The sequence below is a fragment of the Aulonocara sp. 'chitande type north' Nkhata Bay genome, linkage group LG5, assembly GCF_057382095.1.
Source record: "Aulonocara sp. 'chitande type north' Nkhata Bay isolate Kocher_YH1m ecotype deep benthic linkage group LG5, A_spYH_male_GT1.1, whole genome shotgun sequence".
NCBI lineage: Eukaryota > Metazoa > Chordata > Actinopteri > Cichliformes > Cichlidae > Aulonocara > Aulonocara sp. 'chitande type north' Nkhata Bay.
In genome coordinates this window covers 1916283-1938537 of record NC_141348.1, presented here as the reverse complement: position 1 = coordinate 1938537, position 22255 = coordinate 1916283, and the positions used below count along the sequence as shown (strand labels likewise).

The 22255-nt window shown below is 42.0% G+C and overlaps 1 long non-coding RNA gene across 1 annotated transcript; it reads left to right on the top strand.

Annotated features, from left to right (window-relative positions):
* Positions 1-1464: 1464 nt before the first annotated feature.
* On the top strand, positions 1465-4366 carry LOC147329628 (uncharacterized). The gene is made up of 3 exons (XR_015128980.1): positions 1465-1917; positions 2268-2316; positions 3775-4366. It is a non-coding gene; the product is annotated as an uncharacterized LOC147329628 (long non-coding RNA).
* The last annotated feature ends 17889 nt before the right edge of the window (positions 4367-22255 follow it).

Here is a 22255-nt window from a genome sequence, read left to right as displayed (position 1 = left end):
CTGAAGCATATACTGGGTGTCACCAGGACGCTGCAACATAGAGTGAACACCATCCCTACAGACACAGTGGCCAGGGAAGCAGAAGAACATCACATCAAGAAGGCCCAGAGTAAATGTGATTCAAGATTCTTTATTTGTCACGTGCATGGCTATACAGGTATAACACACAGTGAAATGTGACCTGATACACTCCTCGACCGTGCAACGAAAAAAAGAGAAAGACAGAACTTTATATACAGTGAATGAGTATATACAAAGAGGACATTATGTGTTGCAAGTGGGTGAGTTATGTACATTATATAAATAGAAATAAAATAAAATAAAACAATATGGAAAATTACATCTTGTGCACATTGTGTGGGAAGGGTGTTAAAATGTCATGTGCTATAGCGAGGCCAGAAGAATCAGGATGATATGAGAATATATGCACTGCACTACACACTGTATATAAATGCCACTTGTTTTGCACATATTCAACTCTGTATATTTTATATATTTTATTATTTTTATTATTTATTTATTTATTTTTACTATTTAATTTGTAAAAATGTGTATACACACACACACACACACACACACACACACTCGTAGGAAAATATTTAGTATACACATCCAGAAATGCATACACTATTATACATTGTACATATATTTATTAGTTTCAGGTTGGCCATTCTTGTATTTTGCTCGTTTGTGTTGTTGTGTTTGCACATCTCTGTTGCTTGTGGGGCTCGCACACAAGAATTTCACTCGCATGTGCTGTGCCAGTGTGCCTGCACATGTGATGTGACAATAAAAGTGATTTGATTTGATTTGATTTGAATATGATAATGAGTCCTGTCTCAGTCACTTAAGGATAATAGGGGGGTGGGGGGCACCCGTCCCATCCCAGCAACAGATGGGATGGGTCCTTCAAAATCTCTCACATCTCTCCACAGCACCTGTATAGAAAGTCCTGAGGATCACTGGAGAGACCCTGAACTTCCTCAGTTGTCGTAGGTTGTACAGGCACTGCCTAGCCTTTTTGGTCTGGACCTGAATGTGGGCAGACCATGTCAGGTCTGAGGAGATGTTGACACCGAGATACTTGAAGGACTGCACGCTCTCCACTGGAGCTCCATTAATGATAATGGAGGCTATCCCAGCTGGACATATATATATATATATATATATATATATATATATCTACAGGCCTTTGGAGCCGAGGATCGCAAGTTTCATTCTCGCCTGGGATGTCTGTATCCAGTAAGGGTCCTGAGGCTAGACCCCCTATGCTAAGTAAGCCTACTGCAGACATGAGCGAGACAGATTTTTTTTTATAGATATATATAACATATCAGAGGGGCTTTTAATAAGATATATATATAAAAAAACCCTCTTTACATCTGCTAATGAAAGTGAAAATGAATGAAAATAAAATGCTAGAGAAAGGGCTGTGTGGAGAGCTGTTATAAATGCATGATCTGTTGATCTGTTAGAGTTTAAGTTGAGTTTAAACTACATACATCTTATGTAATACTCAATACAAATACACTATGAACACCTTCATCTTGTTGAATTTAATATGCTGTGTGTATTATATTCTGACAAGATGAAATGTAAATGTAACTGATTTTGTTCAATAATGAGTTTGAGTGGGTTTTATTTCTTTTATGTCATTTTTGATTTCGTTGTTAGTTATTATTTTGTTTTGTTTATGACTTTGAATAAATAAAGTTTGGAGGAAAAAACACCAGTGGTTGTTATCCTGCTGGGATTTGTGGTTCATTAAATACTTGGTGTTGATTTTTAAATTCACTTCTGGAACCTTATGAAGTGGAGTCAGCTTTGGATACCATGGGAACCATTGGTGCATCTCTCAGAGTTCAGTGAAGGCAAGCATTAAGCAGGACCAAAACAAATGTCCCTCACATGCCAAGGGTAAGAAAAAAACTGGTGGTCAGTGGTAGTTTTAGTAAATCAAAGGACATTCAGTGTTTTTTTTTCCTTTTAATTGTGTTATTTTCAATTGAATTCATGTTTCAGGTCCAGTTTATCTTTAAAACTAGGCACAAACACGAGACGAAATGTCTGTAAATTTGTAGTATCTAACTTGATTATCTTTCTTATTGCTACTTTAAAGTATTTAATCATATTTTCAAGCTAAATTTTAAAGGTACATATGTTGTTTTTCATTTATGTGCTTGGATGAGAAGTCTTAACATCATTGTTGTTTTTAAGGCAGTATTTGGATAATTTTTCTCTAAACTTATTATCTTTATGTTTGTCAGAGCTGATTCACTGAGTAACACCAGCAGCCAAATGCTCACAGTGGCAGAGGTAAGTCACTTTAACGTGACACATTAGATAAGGAAGAGACATGGCATTCCAAGTGTAACCCACCTAAAATTGCCTCATGAAAATTAACTGCTGATCCCGAGGAATGCCAGGTAGGTGGCACTATGAGATTATGTAGTGCTTGTGAATTTAAATAGCGAAGGAAAACGACGTTAAGGCTGTATCCCAATTCGGGGTCTGCAGCTTTAAAGTACGCAGCCTTAACGGTCCTCAAGGTCCGCGTACTCAAAGACCGTTAAGGCCGGAAGTGCGAGGCTTGGAAACGTTTCATACAGCTTTGTTTGACAGAAATGAAGGAGAACATATTTTGTACATTTGTTTCTACATGAGCTCTGTGTGATTTGATAAGAATCTGAGGCTGAGACCACAGGACTGTACAAACATGATTGTTGGGCTTCATTTCTGTACTGAACAGTCATTTTAAGATTAGCTAGTAAATAACAATTAGATAGTGTTGTTCATGAGACTAAAATCATCTCACTTTGGTAATGTAACTATAATATGGCCAATATTATAGTTATTATATTAATCATTATTAGTTATTACAGCAGTGAGTTTGAACTCTGTGTCAAATACTGAGCTTCAGTAAAGATTCAAGTTGCAGTTATTTATTTATATCACCTTAAATCTTCACTCAAAGACAAGTATCTGTTACAGTGTATATATAGATGTATCATACATAAGAGACAAATGTTGTTCTTTTAATGTGTTGGCATTACTAAATTTGGCTCAGTGCTTACATATATGTGTAAAAAGAAAATGTACGAGCTGTGATAACTGTTTCTGATAGAATGAAGAGTAGACTTTGCTGCTCTTAACTTTTTACTGTCCACTTTCTGCTGTGAACAAACAAATTTCCTATGTGTGGGACTAATAAAGGTTTATCTTATCTTATCTTATGTGAAGGTGAAAGGTAAACTTCACAGTGACATAAAAATGTTCCCAAAGGGGCCAGGGGAACAGTTAATTTAGCATTTTTGGCATTACAGGTACAGCCAGGATATATTTTTACTTACCTTTTACTAAAATTGCAGTTTCCCTGCTGACTCCAATTATGGAATCAGATGGGGAAGCACAGAGTTTCCGTTGTTGAATAGTGGGTTTGTGTTTGGTGACGTGTGAACAGGATTACTTTGCGTACTTGTAAATAGCCTGTTTAAGTTACATATAAATGGGTAAAAAACATGTATAATTAATATGCAAAATATTGTTGGGGTAATGAGCATGCTGACTGCATCAAAACATCTTCTGACTACAAACACGTTTTTCATCCCTCACCTGGCGGGAGGAGTTTATGAAAGAAGGACACAACAACTCTTCAGTAATTTCCCATTTCCACTTTTTCACAACACCTCAGTCTTTGTAAGGAGGAAGTCTATCAGATCAAATGGTTGTAGATTGTTGTTACTCTGTCCATCTCTTCTTTCTCTTTATATACAGACCGGGAAAATGCAAAGAAGACCTCACCATAAGAAGGGGGTAGATTCAACTGAAGAACAGCTGGATCTGCGCACAAAAGTTCACACCAAACGATACCTCTGTGAGCAGTGTGGGAAAATGTTCAAAACACTATTAAGTTTGAAGGTCCATCAGCGTCTGCACACTGGACAAAAACCCTATTCTTGTGATCAGTGTGGCCAGAGCTTTGCCCAGTTAGTTCATCTTCAGGTGCATCAGTTTGGGCACAGTGGAAAAAAACCATTCCTCTGTGAAGAGTGTGGAAAGACCTTCACTCACCGAAGTCCTTTGAAAAGACACCAATACACCCACACAGGAGAAAAACCATTCCCCTGTGATGAGTGTGGAAAAAGGTTCTCTCACTTAGGGAACTTGAAAATGCACCAGCGTATTCACACAGGAGAAAAACCATTCCCCTGTAATAACTGTGGAAAACGCTTCGTCCAAGCAATTCATTTACAGAAACACAAGTGCATGCCACAGGTGTAGGAAGCATCCTGCCCTACATCGGCACTTCCACAAATGTTTATCAACCCATTAAAATAATTTGCAAGCATATTAACATGTTGTCATTCTAATTTCATTTTCAAATGAAAGCCAATGACAGGGAGATATTTTCTTTCTTTTCTAAGTGCATGTCTCATGTGTCTTAGTTATTGCTTCTTTTGATAGAGTTTTCAGATGCACTGATCAAAGCTTCACTCTCTGCAACTTGGCAGAATTGTGAGGATTTTGTTTGACTAGAGGATTTTGTGCTGCAATTCTGGATGAGGTGCTGACAAATTAATTATCAGACAACTAACTGAACCAAATGTTTACATTTTCCCCTTGCACTGTCTCTGCTCTGCTCCAAATGAAGATGCTCTAATTCTTTTTTTTTTTTCATTAAACCTGACTCGAGTCAACACTCACAGCCTGATAACTGGCTTTTCAAGCTCTGAAGTTTGGTGTTGCAGATCTCTCGGCACACCTCAGCCTGGGAGAAAAGATTTGCATTCCTCAGGTGAAACCATGCGTGTTTATTGTAGTAACACCTAATTTTCTGCTGAAGGATGGCCTCAAGAAGTGCAAAGGTCTTAAAACTGTACCAGTGGAATTAGTGTGTTACAGGTGCCAGATATCCTTACAGCTGTTTCTGTTCAGACGTTTACTGTAAGCCACGAACGTCCCAAACCACAAACATGGATGCCTAAATATGATTGAAGATTGTGCTCGTACATGAAAGCATACTCTCTGAATATTACAACATCAATCTCATAACTGCCATGGAAACAACACAGGGGCTATTATTCGTATGATTACCGAGCTGGAGCAGATCGGTGGATGCTTAGATGAATGGGCAAGTAGAAGGATGCATGGTGTATTATATGTCTAGTGGGTATGTGTTAACAGATGGGATTGCAAAGCTTAGATGAGTCCCTTGAATTGGTTTGTCATAATATCGATAGCTGAGGATAGGCACAGTGATGCTGTTTATTGATTGGTTTTGGCTAGATCAGGGGTCGGCAACCTTTCTATCTGTTAAGAAATATACTCTAAAACACTTCTTCAGTAAAGACTCAGAGAAGAGAAACACACAGAACTTCTTGCTAGCAAGGGCAGTCTCCAGAACAGACTCGCACTGAGAAACTGCCCCGGTCTTTATTTATATGCTTCAGTGGGCGTTTGTTCCATACATTGAAATGTGGAGCTGTACGTGTGTGTGGTGTGTGTAGTGTGTGTGGTGGGTCAGAGTGTGACCCTATAAATGACTTCCCTACACCTGCTGGTCTCGAAGTCCAGCAGTTCATCAAACCAAAAGGCACTTAGACTAAGACAGATATAGCTACGTTAATTCTACCGTAAAACAATAAGACAAGGTACGACCTCTCCCATACTCCTAGGATGTGGGTGTGAACACCCTGGAATGTTACAGACATTCTTTCAATATGCCACCAACTATATACTTCTAAACACAAATGATTACATGCAGTATTCTACCATATGCAAACTTATATCATTAAAAGATTATACTGACTACTAAGTACAATTTTCCTATTGACACTATCTAAAAGCCATCTAAAATTTTCTCAGAAGTCAATGTGCCATATGATGTATTAGCAATAAATTTAATAATGCTTTATATTAACAGTCACACACTATATAAAACAACTTTATAGAACTATATTTGTTCGTAGATGTTGGTGTTACACCCCTGAAAACAGGGGGGAAAGAATTACGAGAGTGATTATGACTTGCGTCTCTCATGCAGTAGTTTATTGCAGTGAGGAGAACGCGCGAAAGCCCTCTAGTGGAGAATAGAGACACTACTAATCGATCCCAGAAAAGGCTTACTAGCCAATCACTGATGTATAGATTGTAGTTCTCTTAAGTAACATGAAAGCAATTAATATAACATGAAAAATAATAAACTCTTAACCATTTTCTTACCATATTTACATTATTTTCGTCCTCATATCAACTGATATGAATTTGTATTAACTGAACAGCATATGCAGTAGTCCTTCAACCTGTCACACTTGCAGCTATCAGCGAATAGTTATCAGCTATTTTGAAACAAAAAAATACACTTTTTATCCATAACAAGAAATCTATAACAGCAAATGAACTGTACAGCAGAAAATGCAAATGCTATTTATGGTCTCCTCACAATAATGATAAGAAAAATAAACTGGGCCAATATGGCATGTTGGTTAATACAGAGATACACATGTTAATGTGATCTCTGGTCTCCCACTCAGAGACACAGGTCTCCGAGTGTCCAGCATTCAGACGGCTGCCTAAGGACACTCTTCATGTGAGAGAAAATCTGCTCACACAGATATGTAGAGCCAAATACTGTCAATGAGGCCTCTGCAATGTTCTAAAGACAGTTAAGCTTGTCAGGTAGTGATGTCCAGCAGGTGAAAATGCAGCTCCATGAACACACACAGCTGTGGATTCCAGCTGCGTTCGTAGTTCTGCAAACTTCGACCCCCACAGAGTCGAGCTCTTTAGTTCAATCAGCTGCATTTGGATGTCCTCTGTGTCCAGCCAGTTAATGCGGGACAAATCCAGCTGCTCATTAAAGCTTTCTGATGAGAGCATGAGGGTGGGAATGGATGTTTGTGTCTGTGTGTGCCTGTATGTCTGTGTCTATATGTCAGGTTGGGTATCAGACGCCACCTCTCTGGGGACACCTCAGGCCCTCCAAGGTTTGGAGGCCTATCTCCACCCACCACCACTTCCCCTGCCGGTGGCGGACTCCCTCAGGTGTCGGTGTGTTGGTGGTTCTTTGTGTCTGGGGGTGGGCGTCCGGGTACACACCGGCTCACTCCTTGGCGGCCGCTTGTCGGGGCCTGGGGCCTGGGGCTCGCTCGGGCCCCTTTGGAGGTGGGGTGCCCCCGGCCTCTCGGCCTGGGGCTCGGTCACTCAGGCGCAGCTGGGGGCCGGCGGAGCTCACGGGCGCGTCACTGCAACTCCCCCTGACTTCTGCTCCGCGGCTGCTGAGTGAGCCCTCATCTGGGACTCTCCTCAGCTCTTACTGGAACAGTGGCGCGGCTGCCCCTCTGTTGGTCTTCCATGGTCTCTTGTGTTCTGGGGGCCTCTGGATGTCTGGAGTTTTGATCTCCTCCATACCCGCTTCACACCCTGGAGGACGGGGCTGTGGCCCCCCCACACTCCCTAGCAGATCATTACATGGAGAAACCTTTGGAATGCAAGCATGCTGATCCACACAGGTATGCACACATGGGTATTCACAGACGCGGACTAAAGCTTTCTTGGCTGCTACCTCAAAGCACACTGTGCGCTGTCTATCTTGCGTGCTGCACAATATCGTTTATTATTTAGTAAATATTGATATCTATGGCTAGCTAGTTTATTGTGATGGTGCTTTGTTTTCTCTATTATTATGTTGCTCTTTGTTGTTTGCTGTCTCCTCTGTTTGTTTTTTTTTGTTTGTTTTTTTTTCTCCATACAGGTGACCCAGGAGTTCTTTTTTTTTTTTTCTCTCTCTTCCCCCCCTTCTCACCGTCTCTTCTCCCCTTTGGTTTTCTTTCTTTCTCTCCCCCTCTTTCTCTCATTCATTCCCCCTGTCCTATTTATTAAAAAAAAAAAAAAAAAAAAAATGACAAAGGATGAACTGAAGCTCTGCCATCACGTAATGTCTCATACTGCTGTTTCTGATGTCATTTAAAAGAAAAAAAAAAAAAAAAAAAAAAAAAAAGCTTTCTGATGTGATTTGAGAAGAAAACATTGGTCCATACACCTGAAAGTCCCGAAAACACATTTTGAATTCTGTCTCGAGTCTACAGATGTATCCGTGTATTTCCGTGGTGCTGATGCTGCACTGAGCTGAAAGCTCCTGAAGCATTTGAAGTGTCGGAATGTGGAAATTTCAACATTGCTTGAAAAAACTGCCAGCTAGCAACGTCCCTCTTATTTTTAGCCAATTACAAGTTGAATCTGGTAGCGTTGGCTGGTGAACTGAGTGCCGTTTTCTGATATTACTTTGTGCGGGCTGCCATGGACAGAAAAGTGTCTTTTGAGCTTTGTGATGACAGTGTTGGCGGTTAGGTCTGGAAGCAGGTCTACTTCGAACCAACCTGAGTAAGAGTCGACTACAACCAGGTGATGTTGTCCGTTCCACTCGAAGATGTCGGTGGCGACGGTTGACCAGGGTAGGTCCGGCACTGGATGTAGCTTTAACGGCTCTTTCTGTTGATGTGGCCTTGTGCTGTTGCACACTGGACACGCAGCTGTTTCTTGCTCAATATCTGCTGTCATTGTGGGCCAAAACACAATGCCACGGGCCCTGCGTTTAGTAGCTTCCATGCCTGGGTGCCCTCTGTGGAGGATGACGATATAATCTTTTTGCAAAGATTTAGGAATCACTGTTTTCAGCCCTTTCATGACAATGCCATCTTCTAGAGTGAGTTCGTCTCGATATGGGTGGTATTGACGAAGTTCTGTGGGCAGCTGAGTTTGTCTGCAAGGCCATCCTCTCATTATGACAGTGCTCAGTTTCTGTAGCTCTGGATCTGAGGCAGTATGTTCCTTTAGCTGCATCAGCCTGTAAGAAGAGATTTGCTGGATCGACATGATCTCGTAGTCAGCTGTTTCATCACTGTTCTGATCCATCGAGGTTGTGGGAGCACGGGATAAAGTGTCGGCGAGGTACATCTGCGAGCCTTTTTTGTACACTATCTGAAAGTTGTACTTTTGCAGCCTAAGCATCATGCGTTGCAGTCTGGCTGGAGCTGAATGTATTGGCTTGTTCAAGATAGTGACTAATGGCTGATGATCGGTTTCAATTTGGATTTGTTTCCCATAGATGTAATCATTAAACTTGGAACAACCAAATACGACTGCAAGAAGCTCCTTCTCAATCTGCGCATAGCGCGTTTCTGTCTGTGTCAGAGTACGAGATGAGTAGGCAATCGGGGCGCCTTCTTGGAGGCATGCAGCCCCGAGTCCATGCTGCGATGCGTCACACGTTAGCGTGACGGGTTTCTTTACGTCGTAGTATCTGAGGGTAGGAGGACTGATCAGGCTTCGTTTTAAAGCATGGAATGCATCTTGATGCTGCTTGAGCCAACACCACTGTACGTCTTTGCACGTTAGCTCCCGAAGTGGGGCTGAAAGCTCGCTGAAATTAGGAATGAACTTTCCTAGGTAATTAATCATCCCTAAGAAGCGTTGGAGAGCTGTGACGTTTTCAGGTGTGGGCATCTCTTCAATTGCTTTGGTCTTTGCTGGGTCAGGCTTCAAGCCCTCGCTTGTGAAGACGTGGCCAACGTAGCAGGCTTCTTTGAGACTGAATTTGCACTTCAGGGGGTTAAGTCTCAGCTTGACTTCCCTTGCACGGTCGAGTACTTTTCTGAGATTGTGTTCATGCTCTTTCATATCTCTTCCACCGATGAGTATGTCATCGACAATGATAGCACAGGGGTATCCAGCAAAGATCTGCTCCATTGCACGCTGGAACACCTCACTGGCTGAGTTTATTCCATATGGCATTCTTAGAAAGCGGAATCTGCCAAACGGTGAGCTGAAAGTTGTGAGCATGGATGATTGGTGGTCAAGTGTTATCTGCCAAAAGGAGCATTTCCACTTCCTTAGTCACATGGTGGACTTCTTTGTTTAGTGTGATTAATTGTAAGTGAAGTGAGTCTGGTAAGCCAAGTAGGGGTTGTACGTCTCGTTTCACTATGAAGAACTGCAGAGGGTAGTCCTTGCCTGCAGAGTGGCATGAGAGTGTTGCTGTGCCAGCTGTTTGAATTTCCTCTCCCCCATATGCCACCAGTTTAGTGTTTCGTGATGGCATGAGTTTTTCATCATGTCTCAGTTGTTCAAAAAGGTTAGCTGGCATGACATTACATTTGGCGCCAGTGTCCACTTTGAGCTCTAAGGGTTTTCCATTAATATGCACCGTGGTGAAAATGTCATTCTTGTATGGAAAGCAGGGATTTATAGTGTCTATGTCAATTCCATTCACATAGAACATTTCTTCATCGCTGCCGTGCGCCTGCATTTCAATGTGATTTACGGGTCTCTTTTTGAATTGCCGTGTTTGTGATGACTTGCAGCATTTCTGGAAATGATTCCATTTTTGGCACTTATGGCATTGCTGGCCATATGCTGGGCATTTGTCCCTTTTTGCCTCGTGGCAAGGGGGGGCGCAGTTGTTACAGTTTGTGATTGCGTGAGCGAGCCTATGTTCTGGATGCGTTGCACGCCGTTCATTGCCTGTCTTTGTCTTGACTTTGTGTGGATTCTTTTTCTTTATTGTGTGATGCAAAGTGTCGACCTTTGCCGCCATTTGCTTTGGAGCCGCTAGAGCTTTCGTATGTCGATCTGTCTGCTCGAATATCTGGCACATTTCAATTGCTTTACTCAAAGTTAAGTCGCTGTCGCGCAGCAATTGCTTTCTCATGCTGTCGCTGTTTATGCCACAAACGAGTCTCTCTGATGAGCTCGTCTTTAAGCTGGCCAAATTTACAACTGCCTGCCTTATTTTTTAAGTCACTCACATAAGACTCAATTGTTTCATCTGGCCGTTGGTTTCTGGTGTTAAACTTGTGCCTTTCCATTGTTATGTTTGTTTGGGGATTACAGAGTTCACGAAATTTGCGCTTTAGGCATTCCGGGTCTTCTCTCGATTCTGCTTCGGTCACCAGTCGTCTGTGTTCTCCTTCCCCCGCGTGCACAGCGGGTGCATAAACGAATGCGCGCTCCCGCTCGATGGCTTCAGAGCCGGCTAGGTTTAGCAGGATGAACGCTCTGGTCCGAGGATCCTTATCAGAATGAGCAGCAGCTATAAATATGTCGTATTCCTGCTCGAATATACGCCACTTCTCGGCGATGTTTCCACAAAACACCAATGGGTCTGGTCTACGGAATCCGTCCGACATGGTCGTTGACGTTTAATAGCCTCTTGCTACGATAGCCTAGCAACGCTAGCTGGTTACTTGCTTGCTTCGTCCGTAAAGTGCTGGGAAAACTTTAGTCTTACCACTCCGTCGGCAGTGCTGGAGTAGATGACCGAACCACAACTTCTGACACCATGTTTGTCGTTCAATAATGACTCAGGGTTCGTGAATATCATCGAGCATCATTTACTTCGAAACAAAGCAACCATTACACGTTAGTCATTCCATTCCCGGGGGCGGGTTCCCTCCTCTTGCTTCCCGTCTCACTGCGTGCATGGGCAGCATACTAATACGGAACAGGTATATTAAAGCAGCATTAATGAACAACATTGGTCAGATGTTCTACAGGTGTGGACCTAGCGTAAAAGTGTTGGTAGTTTATTTTCTTACTACCTGTAATTTATTGCAGATTACTTGTATTTGCTTAATTGTTTACTAAATGTTTGCGGTGTGAAATAAACCGCAATGGAGCAAAATATGGGTGTGTGTGGTTGGAGGATGTGTTCGTGCGTGCGTGAGCGCGCAAGGGGGGGCGCGAACATTTTTCTTGTAAAACAAATGGGGGCCCAGCAAAAAAAGTTTGGGAACCACTGGTTTATTTGATGTAAAACTTCAGTGCATGGTCGCAGGGATCAGCTGACACAAATTCCTGTTAAGGCTGGTTAGTTATTTAATGGTTTCGGCTTAGTTTATTTTATCCAAAACTTAAGTGCACGGTCGCAGGGATCAGCTGACACAGATCTCCGGCACAGGCTGGTTAGTTATTTAATGATTTCGGCTTAGTTTATTTTATCTAAATCTTCAGTGCACTGAAGTTGCAGTTGCAGTTGCAGTTTTAGATCAAATAAACTAAGCTGAAACCATTAAATAACTAACCAGCCTGTGCCTGCGATCTGTGTCAGCTGATACCTGCGACCGTGCACTGAAGTTTTAGATAAACTAAGCTGAAACCATTAAATAACTAACCAGCCTGTGCCAGCGATCTGTGTCAGCTGATACCTGCGACCGTGCACTGAAGTTTTAGATAAACTAAGCTGAAACCATTAAATAACTAACCAGCCTGTGCCAGCGATCTGTGTCAGCTGATCCCTGCGACCGTGCGCTGAAGTTTTAGATGAACTAAGCTGAAACCATTAAATAACTAACCAGCCTGTGCCAGCGATCTGTGTCAGCTGATCCATGCGACAATGCACAAAAGTTTTAGACAAAATAAACTAAGCTGAAACTATTAAATAACTAACCAGTCTGTGCCAGGGATCTGTGTCAGCCGATCCCTGCGACCGTGAACTGAAGTCTTAGATCAAATAAACTAAGCTGAAACCACTAAATAACTAACCAGCCTGTGCCAGCGATCTGTGTCAGCTGATCCCTGCGACCGTGCACAAAATTTTTAGACAAAATAAACTAAGCTGAAACCATTAAATAACTAAATAGCCCGTACCAGCAATCTGTGTCAGCCGATCCCTGTGACCGTGAACTGAAGTTTTACAGAAAATAAACTAAGTTGAAACCATTAAATAACTAACCAGCCTGTGCCAGAGATCTGTGTCAGCGGATCCCTGCGACCGTGCACTGAAGTTTTAGATCAAATAAACTAAGCTGAAACCATTAAATAACTAACCAGCCTGTGCCAGAGATCTGTGTCAGCTGATACCTGCGACCGTGCACTGAAGTTTTAGATAAACTAAGCTGAAACCATTAAATAACTAACCAACCTGTGCCAGCGATCTGTGTCAGCTGATCCTTGCGAACGTGCGCTGAAGTTTTAGATGAACTAAGCTGAAACCATTAAATAACTAACCAGCCTGTGCCAGCGATCTGTGTCAGCTGATCCATGCGACAATGCACAAAAGTTTTAGACAAAATAAACTAAGCTGAAACTATTAAATAACTAACCAGTCTGTGCCAGGGATCTGTGTCAGCCGATCCCTGCGACCGTGAACTGAAGTCTTAGATCAAATAAACTAAGCCGAAACCACTAAATAACTAACCAGCCTGTGCCAGCGATCTGTGTCAGCTGATCCCTGCGACCGTGCACAAAATTTTTAGACAAAATAAACTAAGCTGAAACCATTAAATAACTAAATAGCCCGTACCAGCAATCTGTGTCAGCCGATCCCTGTGACCGTGAACTGAAGTTTTACAGAAAATAAACTAAGTTGAAACCATTAAATAACTAACCAGCCTGTGCCAGGGATCTGTGTCAGCTGATCCCTGCAACTGTGCACTGAAGTTTTAGTTAAACTAAGCTGAAACAACTAAATAACTAACCAGCCTGTGCCAGCGATCTGTTTACGCTGATCCCTGCAACCATGCACTGAAGATTTAGATAAATTAAACTAAGCTGAAACCATTAAATAACTAAATAGCCCGTACCAGCAATCTGTGTCAGCCGATCCCTGTGACCGTGAACTGAAGTTTTACAGAAAATAAACTAAGTTAAAACCATTAAATAACTAACCAGCCTGTGCCAGCGATCTGTGTCAGCTGATCCCTGCGAACGTGGACTGAAGTTTTAGATCAAATAAACAAAGCTGAAACCATTAAATAACTAACCAGCGATCTGTGTCAGCGGATCCCTGCGACCGTGCACTGAAGTTTTAGATAAACTAAGTTGAAACCATTAAATAACTAACCAGCCTGTGCCAGGGATCTGTGTCAGCTGATCCCTGCAACCGTGCACTGAAGTTTTAGAGAAAATAAACTAAGTTAAAACCATTAAATAACTAACCAGCCTGTGCCAGGGATCTGTGTCAGCTGATCCCTGCAACCGTGCACTGAAGTTTTAGAGAAAATTAACTAAGTTGAAACAATTAAATAACTAACCAGCCTGTGCCAGCGATCTGTGTCAGCTGATCCCTGCAACCGTGCACTGAAGTTTTAGAGAAAATTAACTAAGTTGAAACCATTAAATAACTAACCAGCCTGTACCAGCAATCTGTGTCACCTGATCCCTGCGACAGTGCACAAAAGTTTTAGACAAAATAAACTAAGCTGAAACTATTAAATAACTAACCAGTCTGTGCCAGGGATCTGTGTCAGCCGATCCCTGCAACCGTGCACTGAAGTTTTAGATCAAATAAACTAACCTGAAACCATTAAATAACTAACCAGCCTGTGCCAGGGATCTGTGTCAGCTGATTGCTGCAACCGTGCACTGAAGTTTTAGATCAAATAAACTAAGCTGAAACCATTAAATAACTAACCAGCCTGTGCCAGAGATCTGTGTCAGCCGATCCCTGTGGCCGTGAACTGAAGTTTTAGATCAAATAAACTAAGCTGAAACCAGTAAATAACTAACCAGTCTGTGCCAGGGATCTGTGTCAGCTGATCCCTGCAACCGTGCACTGAAGTCTTAGATCAAATAAACTAAGCCGAAACCATTAAATAACTAACCAGCCTGTGTCAGCTGATCACTGCGACCGTGCACAAAATTTTTAGACAAAATAAACTAAGCTGAAACCATTAAATAACTAAATAGCCTGTACCAGCGATCTGTGTCAGCCGATCCCTGTGACCGTGAACTGAAGTTTTACAGAAAATAAACTAAGTTGAAACCATTAAATAACTAACCAGCCTGTGCCAGCGATCTGTGTCAGCTGATACCTGCGACCGTGCACTGAAGTTTTAGAGAAACTAAGCTGAAACCATTAAATAACTAACCAACCTGTGCCAGCGATCTGTGTCAGCTGATCCTTGCGACCGTGCGCTGAAGTTTTAGATGAACTAAGCTGAAACCATTAAATAACTAACCAGCCTGTGCCAGCGATCTGTGTCAGCTGATCCATGCGACAATGCACAAAAGTTTTAGACAAAATAAACTAAGCTGAAACTATTAAATAACTAACCAGTCTGTGCCAGGGATCTGTGTCAGCCGATCCCTGCGACCGTGAACTGAAGTCTTAGATCAAATAAACTAAGCCGAAACCACTAAATAACTAACCAGCCTGTGCCAGCGATCTGTGTCAGCTGATCCCTGCGACCGTGCACAAAATTTTTAGACAAAATAAACTAAGCTGAAACCATTAAATAACTAAATAGCCCGTACCAGCAATCTGTGTCAGCCGATCCCTGTGACCGTGAACTGAAGTTTTACAGAAAATAAACTAAGTTGAAACCATTAAATAACTAACCAGCCTGTGCCAGGGATCTGTGTCAGCGGATCCCTGCGACCGTGCACTGAAGTTTTAGATCAAATAAACTAAGCTGAAACCATTAAATAACTAACCAGCCTGTGCCAGAGATCTGTGTCAGCTGATACCTGCGACCGTGCACTGAAGTTTTAGATAAACTAAGCTGAAACCATTAAATAACTAACCAACCTGTGCCAGCGATCTGTGTCAGCTGATCCTTGCGACCGTGCGCTGAAGTTTTAGATGAACTAAGCTGAAACCATTAAATAACTAACCAGCCTGTGCCAGCGATCTGTGTCAGCTGATCCATGCGACAATGCACAAAAGTTTTAGACAAAATAAACTAAGCTGAAACCATTAAATAACTAACCAACCTGTGCCAGCGATCTGTGTCAGCTGATCCATGCGACAATGCACAAAAGTTTTAGACAAAATAAACTAAGCTGAAACTATTAAATAACTAACCAGTCTGTGCCAGGGATCTGTGTCAGCCGATCCCTGCGACCGTGAACTGAAGTCTTAGATCAAATAAACTAAGCCGAAACCACTAAATAACTAACCAGCCTGTGCCAGCGATCTGTGTCAGCTGATCCCTGCGACCGTGCACAAAATTTTTAGACAAAATAAACTAAGCTGAAACCATTAAATAACTAAATAGCCCGTACCAGCAATCTGTGTCAGCCGATCCCTGTGACCGTGAACTGAAGTTTTACAGAAAATAAACTAAGTTGAAACCATTAAATAACTAACCAGCCTGTGCCAGGGATCTGTGTCAGCTGATCCCTGCAACTGTGCACTGAAGTTTTAGTTAAACTAAGCTGAAACAACTAAATAACTAACCAGCCTGTGCCAGCGATCTGTTTACGCTGATCCCTGCAACCATGCACTGAAGATTTAGATAAATTAAACTAAGGTGAAACCATTAAATAACTAAATAGCCCGTACCAGCAATCTGTGTCAGCCGATCCCTGTGACCGTGAACTGAAGTTTTACAGAAAATAAACTAAGTTAAAACCATTAAATAACTAACCAGCCTGTGCCAGCGATCTGTGTCAGCTGATCCCTGCAACCGTGCACTGAAGTTTTAGAGAAAATTAACTAAGTTGAAACCATTAAATAACTAACCAGCCTGTGCCAGCGATCTGTGTCAGCTGATCCCTGCAACCGTGCACTGAAGTTTTAGAGAAAATTAACTAAGTTGAAACCATTAAATAACTAACCAGCCTGTACCAGCAATCTGTGTCACCTGATCCCTGCGACAGTGCACAAAAGTTTTAGACAAAATAAACTAAGCTGAAACTATTAAATAACTAACCAGTCTGTGCCAGGGATCTGTGTCAGCCGATCCCTGCAACCGTGCACTGAAGTTTTAGATCAAATAAACTAACCTGAAACCATTAAATAACTAACCAGCCTGTGACAGCGATCTGTGTCAGCTGATTGCTGCAACCGTGCACTGAAGTTTTAGATCAAATAAACTAAGCTGAAACCATTAAATAACTAACCAGCCTGTGCCAGAGATCTGTGTCAGCCGATCCCTGTGACCGTGAACTGAAGTTTTAGATCAAATAAACTAAGCTGAAACCAGTAAATAACTAACCAGTCTGTGCCAGAGATCTGTGTCAGCTGATCCCTGCAACCGTGCACTGAAGTCTTAGATCAAATAAACTAAGCCGAAACCATTAAATAACTAACCAGCCTGTGTCAGCTGATCACTGCGACCGTGCACAAAATTTTTAGACAAAATAAACTAAGCTGAAACCATTAAATAACTAAATAGCCTGTGCCAGGGATCTGTGTCAGCGGATCCCTGCGACCGTGCACTGAAGTTTTAGATAAACTAAGTTCAAACCATTAAATAACTAACCAGCCTGTGCCAGCGATCTGTGTCAGCTGATCCCTGCAACCGTGCACTGAAGTCTTAGATCAAATAAACTAAGCTGAAACCATTAAAGAACTAACCAGCCTGTGCCAGCGATCTGTGTCAGCTGATCCATGCAACCGTGCACTGAAGATTTAGATAAATTAAACTAAGCTGAAACCATTAAATAACTAACCAGCCTGTGCCAGCGATCTGTGTCAGCTGATCCCTGCAACCGTGCACTGAAGTTTTAGATAAATTAAACTAAGCTGAAACCATTAAATACCTAACCAGCGATCTGTGTCAGCGGATCCCTGCGACCGTGCACTGAAGTTTTAGAGAAAATAAACTAAGCTGAAACCATTAAATAACTAACCAGCCTGTGCCAGCGATCTGTGTCAGCTGATCCCTGCGAACGTGGACTGAAGTTTTAGATCAAATAAACTAAGCTGAAACCATTAAATAACTAACCAGCCTGTGCCAGCGATCTGTGTCAGCTGATCCCTGCGACCGTGCACTGAAGTTTTAGATAAACTAAGCTGAAACCATTAAATAACTAACCAGCCTGTGCCAGCGATCTGTGTCAGCTGATCCCTGCAACCGTGCACTGAAGTCTTAGATCAAATAAACAAAGCTGAAACCATTAAATAACTAACCAGCGATCTGTGTCAGCTGATCACTGCGACCGTGCACTGAAGTTTTAGATAAAATAAACTAAGCTGAAACCATTAAATAACTAACCAGCCTGTGCCAGCGATCTGTGTCAGCTGATCCCTGCGAACGTGGACTGAAGTTTTAGATCAAATAAACAAAGCTGAAACCATTAAATAACTAACCAGCGATCTGTGTCAGCTGATCCCTGCAACCGTGCACTGAAGTTTTAGATCAAATAAACAAAGCTGAAACCATTAAATAACTAACCAGCGATCTGTGTCAGCTGATCCCTGCGACCGTGGACTGAAGTTTTAGATCAAATAAACAAAGCTGAAACCATTAAATAACTAACCAGCGATCTGTGTCAGCGGATCCCTGCGACCGTGCACTGAAGTTTTAGAGAAAATCAACTAAGTTGAAACCATTAAATAACTAACCAGCCTGTGCCAGGAATCTTTGTCAACTGATCCCTGCAACCGTGCACTGAAGTTTTAGATAAAATAAACTAAGTTGAAACCATTAAATAACTAACCAGCGTGTGTCAGGGATCTGTGTTAGCTGATCCCTGCAAATGTGCACTGAAGTTTTACAGAAAATAAAGTAAGCTGAAACAATTAAATAACTAACCAGCCTGTGCCAGGGATCTGTGTCAGCTGATCTTTGCGACCATGCACTGAAGTCTTAGATCAAATAAACTAACCTGAAACCATTAAATAACTAACCAGCCTGTGCGAGCGATCTGTGTCAGCTGATCCCTGCAATCGTGCACTGAAGTTTTAGATCAAATAAACTAAGTTAAAACCATTAAATAACTGACCAGCCTGTGCCAGGGATCTGTGTCAGCGGATCCCTGCGACCGTGCACTGAAGTTTTAGATCAAATAAACTAAGTTGAAACCATTTAAATAACTAACCAGCCTGTGACAGCGATCTGTGTCAGTTGATCACTGCGACCGTGCACTGAAGTTTTAGATAAAATAAACTAAGTTGAAACCATTAAATAACTAACCAGCCTGTGCCAGCGATCTGGGTCAGCTGATCCCTGCGAACGTGCACTGAAGTCTTAGATAAAATAAACTAAGCTGAAACCATTAAATAACTAACCGATCTGTGTCAGCGGATCCCTGCGACCGTGCACTGAAGTTTAAGATAAAATAAACTAAGTTGAAACCATTAAATAACTAACCAGCCTGTGCAAGGGATCTGTGCCAGCGATCTGTTTCAGCTGATCTTTGCGAACGTGCACTGAAGTCTTAGATCAAATAAACTAACCTGAAACCATTAAATAACCAACCAGGCTGTGCCAGAGATCTGTGTCAGCTGATCCCTGCGAACGTGGACTGAAGTTTTAGATCAAATAAACTAAGCTGAAACCACTAAACAACTAACCAACCTGTGCCAGCGATCTGTGTCAGCTGATCCCTGCAACCGTGCACTGAAGTTTTAGATCAAATAAACTAAGCTGAAACCATTAAATAACTAACCAGCGATCTGTGTCAGCGGATCCCTGCGACCGTGCACTGAAGTTTTAGATAAAATAAACTAAGCTGAAACCATTAAATAACTAACCAGCCTGTGCCAGCGATCTGTGTCAGCGGATCCCTGCGACCGTGCACTGAAGTTTTAGATAAAATAAACTAAGTTGAAACCATTAAATAACTAACCAGCCTGTGCAAGGGATCTGTGTCAGCTGATCCCTGCAACCGTGCACTGAAGTTTTAGATAAACTTGGCTGAAACCATTAAATAACTAACCAGCCTGTACCAGCGATCTGTTTCAGCTGATCCCTGCAATCGTGCACTGAAGTTTTAGATCAAATAAACTAAGTTAAAACCATTAAATAACTAACCAGCCTGTGCCAGGGATCTGTGTCAGCTGATCCCTGCAACCGTGCACTGAAGTTTTAGATAAACTAAGCTGAAACCATTAAATAACTAACCAGCCTGTGCCAGCGATCTGTGTCAGCTGATCCCTGCAACCGTGCACTGAAGTTTTAGATAAACTAAGCTGAAACCATTAAATAACTAACCAGCCTGTGCCAGCGATCTGTTTCAGCTGATCTTTGCGAATGTGCACTGAAGTCTTAGATCAAAATAAACTAAGCTGAAACCATTAAATAACTAACCAGCGATCTGTGTCAGCTGATCACTGCGACCGTGCACTGAAGTTTTAGATCAAATAAACTAAGCTGAAACCACTAAATAACTAACCAGCCTGTGCCAGCGATCTGTTTCATCTGATCCCTGCAACCGTGCACTGAAGTTTTAGATCAAATAAACTAAGCTGAAACCACTAAATAACTAACCAGCGATCTGTGTCAGCTGATCCCTGCAACCGTGCACTGAAGTTTTAGAGAAAATAAACTAAGTTGAAACCATTAAATAACAAACCAGCCTGTGCCAGAGATCTGTGTCAGCTGATCCCTGCAACTGTGCACTGAAGTCTTAGATCAAATAAACTAAGCTGAAACAATTAAATAACTAACCAGCCTGTGCCAGCAATCTGTTTCAGCTGATCTTTGCGAACGTGCACTGAAGTCTTAGATCAAAATAAACTAAGCTGAAACCACGAAATAACTAACCAGCCTGTGCCAGCGATCTGTGTCAGCTGATCCCTGCAACCGTGCACTGAAGTCTTAGATCAAATAAACTAAGCTGAAACCATTAAATAACTAACCAGCCTGTGCCAGCGATCTGTGTCAGCTGATCCCTGCAACCGTGCACTGAAGTCTTAGATCAAATAAACTAAGCTGAAACCATTAAATAACTAACCAGCCTGTGCCAGAGATCTGTGTCAGCTGATCCCTGCGAACGTGCACTGAAGTTTTAGATAAAATAAACTTGGCTGAAACCATTAAATAACTAACCAGCGATCTGTGTCAGCTGATCCCTGCAACCGTGCACTGAAGTTTTAGATCAAATAAACTAAGCTGAAACCATTAAATAACTAACCAGCCTGTACCAGCGATCTGTTTCAGCTGATCCCTGCACCCGTGCACTGAAGTTTTAGATAAACTAAGCTGAAACAATTAAATAACTAACCAGCCTGTGCCAGCGATCTGTGTCAGCTGATCCCTGCGAACGTGGACTGAAGTTTTAGATAAACTAAGTTGAAACCATTAAATAACTAACCAGCGATCTGTGTCAGCGGATCCCTGCGAACGTGGACTGAAGTCTTAGATCAAATAAACTAAGCTGAAACCATTAAATAACTAACCAGCGATCTGTGTCAGCGGATCCCTGCGAACGTGGACTGAAGTCTTAGATCAAATAAACAAAGCTGAAACCATTAAATAACTAACCAGCGATCTGTGTCAGCGGATCCCTGCGAACGTGGACTGAAGTCTTAGATCAAATAAACTAAGCTGAAACCACTAAATAACTAACCAGCCTGTACCAGGGATCTGTGTCAGCTGATCCCTGCAACCGTGCACTGAAGTTTTAGATAAAATTAACTAAGTTGAAACCATTAAATAACTAACCAGCGTGTGTCAGGAATCTGTGTTAGCTGATCCCTGCAATCGTGCACTGAAGTTTAAGAGAAAATAAACTAAGCTGAAACCATTAAATAACTAACCAGCCTGTACCAGCGATCTGTTTCAGCTGATCCCTGCAATCGTGCACTGAAGTTTTAGATAAACTAAGCTGAAACCATTAAATAACTAACCAGCCTGTGCCAGCGATCTGTGTCAGCTGATCCCTGCAACCGTGCACTGAAGTTTTAGATAAAATAAACCAAACCGAAACCATTAAATAACTAACCAGCCTGTACCAGCGATCTGTTTCAGCTGATCCCTGCAATCGTGCACTGAAGTTTTAGATAAACTAAGCTGAAACCATTAAATAACTAACCAGCCTGTGCCAGCGATCTGTGTCAGCTGATTCCTGCAACCGTGCACTGAAGTTTTAGATAAACTAAGCTGAAACCATTAAATAACTAACCAGCGTGTGTCAGGGATGTGTGTTAGCTGATCCCTGCAACCGTGCACTGAAGTTTTAGAGAAAATAAACTAAGTTGAAACCATTAAATAACTAGCCAGCCTGTACCAGCGATCTGTTTCAGCTGATCCCTGCAATCGTGCACTGAAGTTTTAGAGAAAATAAACTAAGTTGAAACCATTAAATAACTAACCAGCCTGTGCCAGCGATCTGTTTCAGCTGATCTTTGCGAACGTGCACTGAAGTCTTAGATCAAATAAACTAACCTGAAACCATTAAATAACTAACCAGCCTGTACCAGCGATCTGTTTCAGCTGATCCCTGCAACCGTGCACTGAAGTTTTAGATAAACTAAGTTGAAACCATTAAATAACTAACCAGCCTGTGCCAGCGATCTGTGTCAGCTGATCCCTGCAACCGTGCACTGAAGTTTTAGATCAAATAAACTAAGCTGAAACCATTAAAT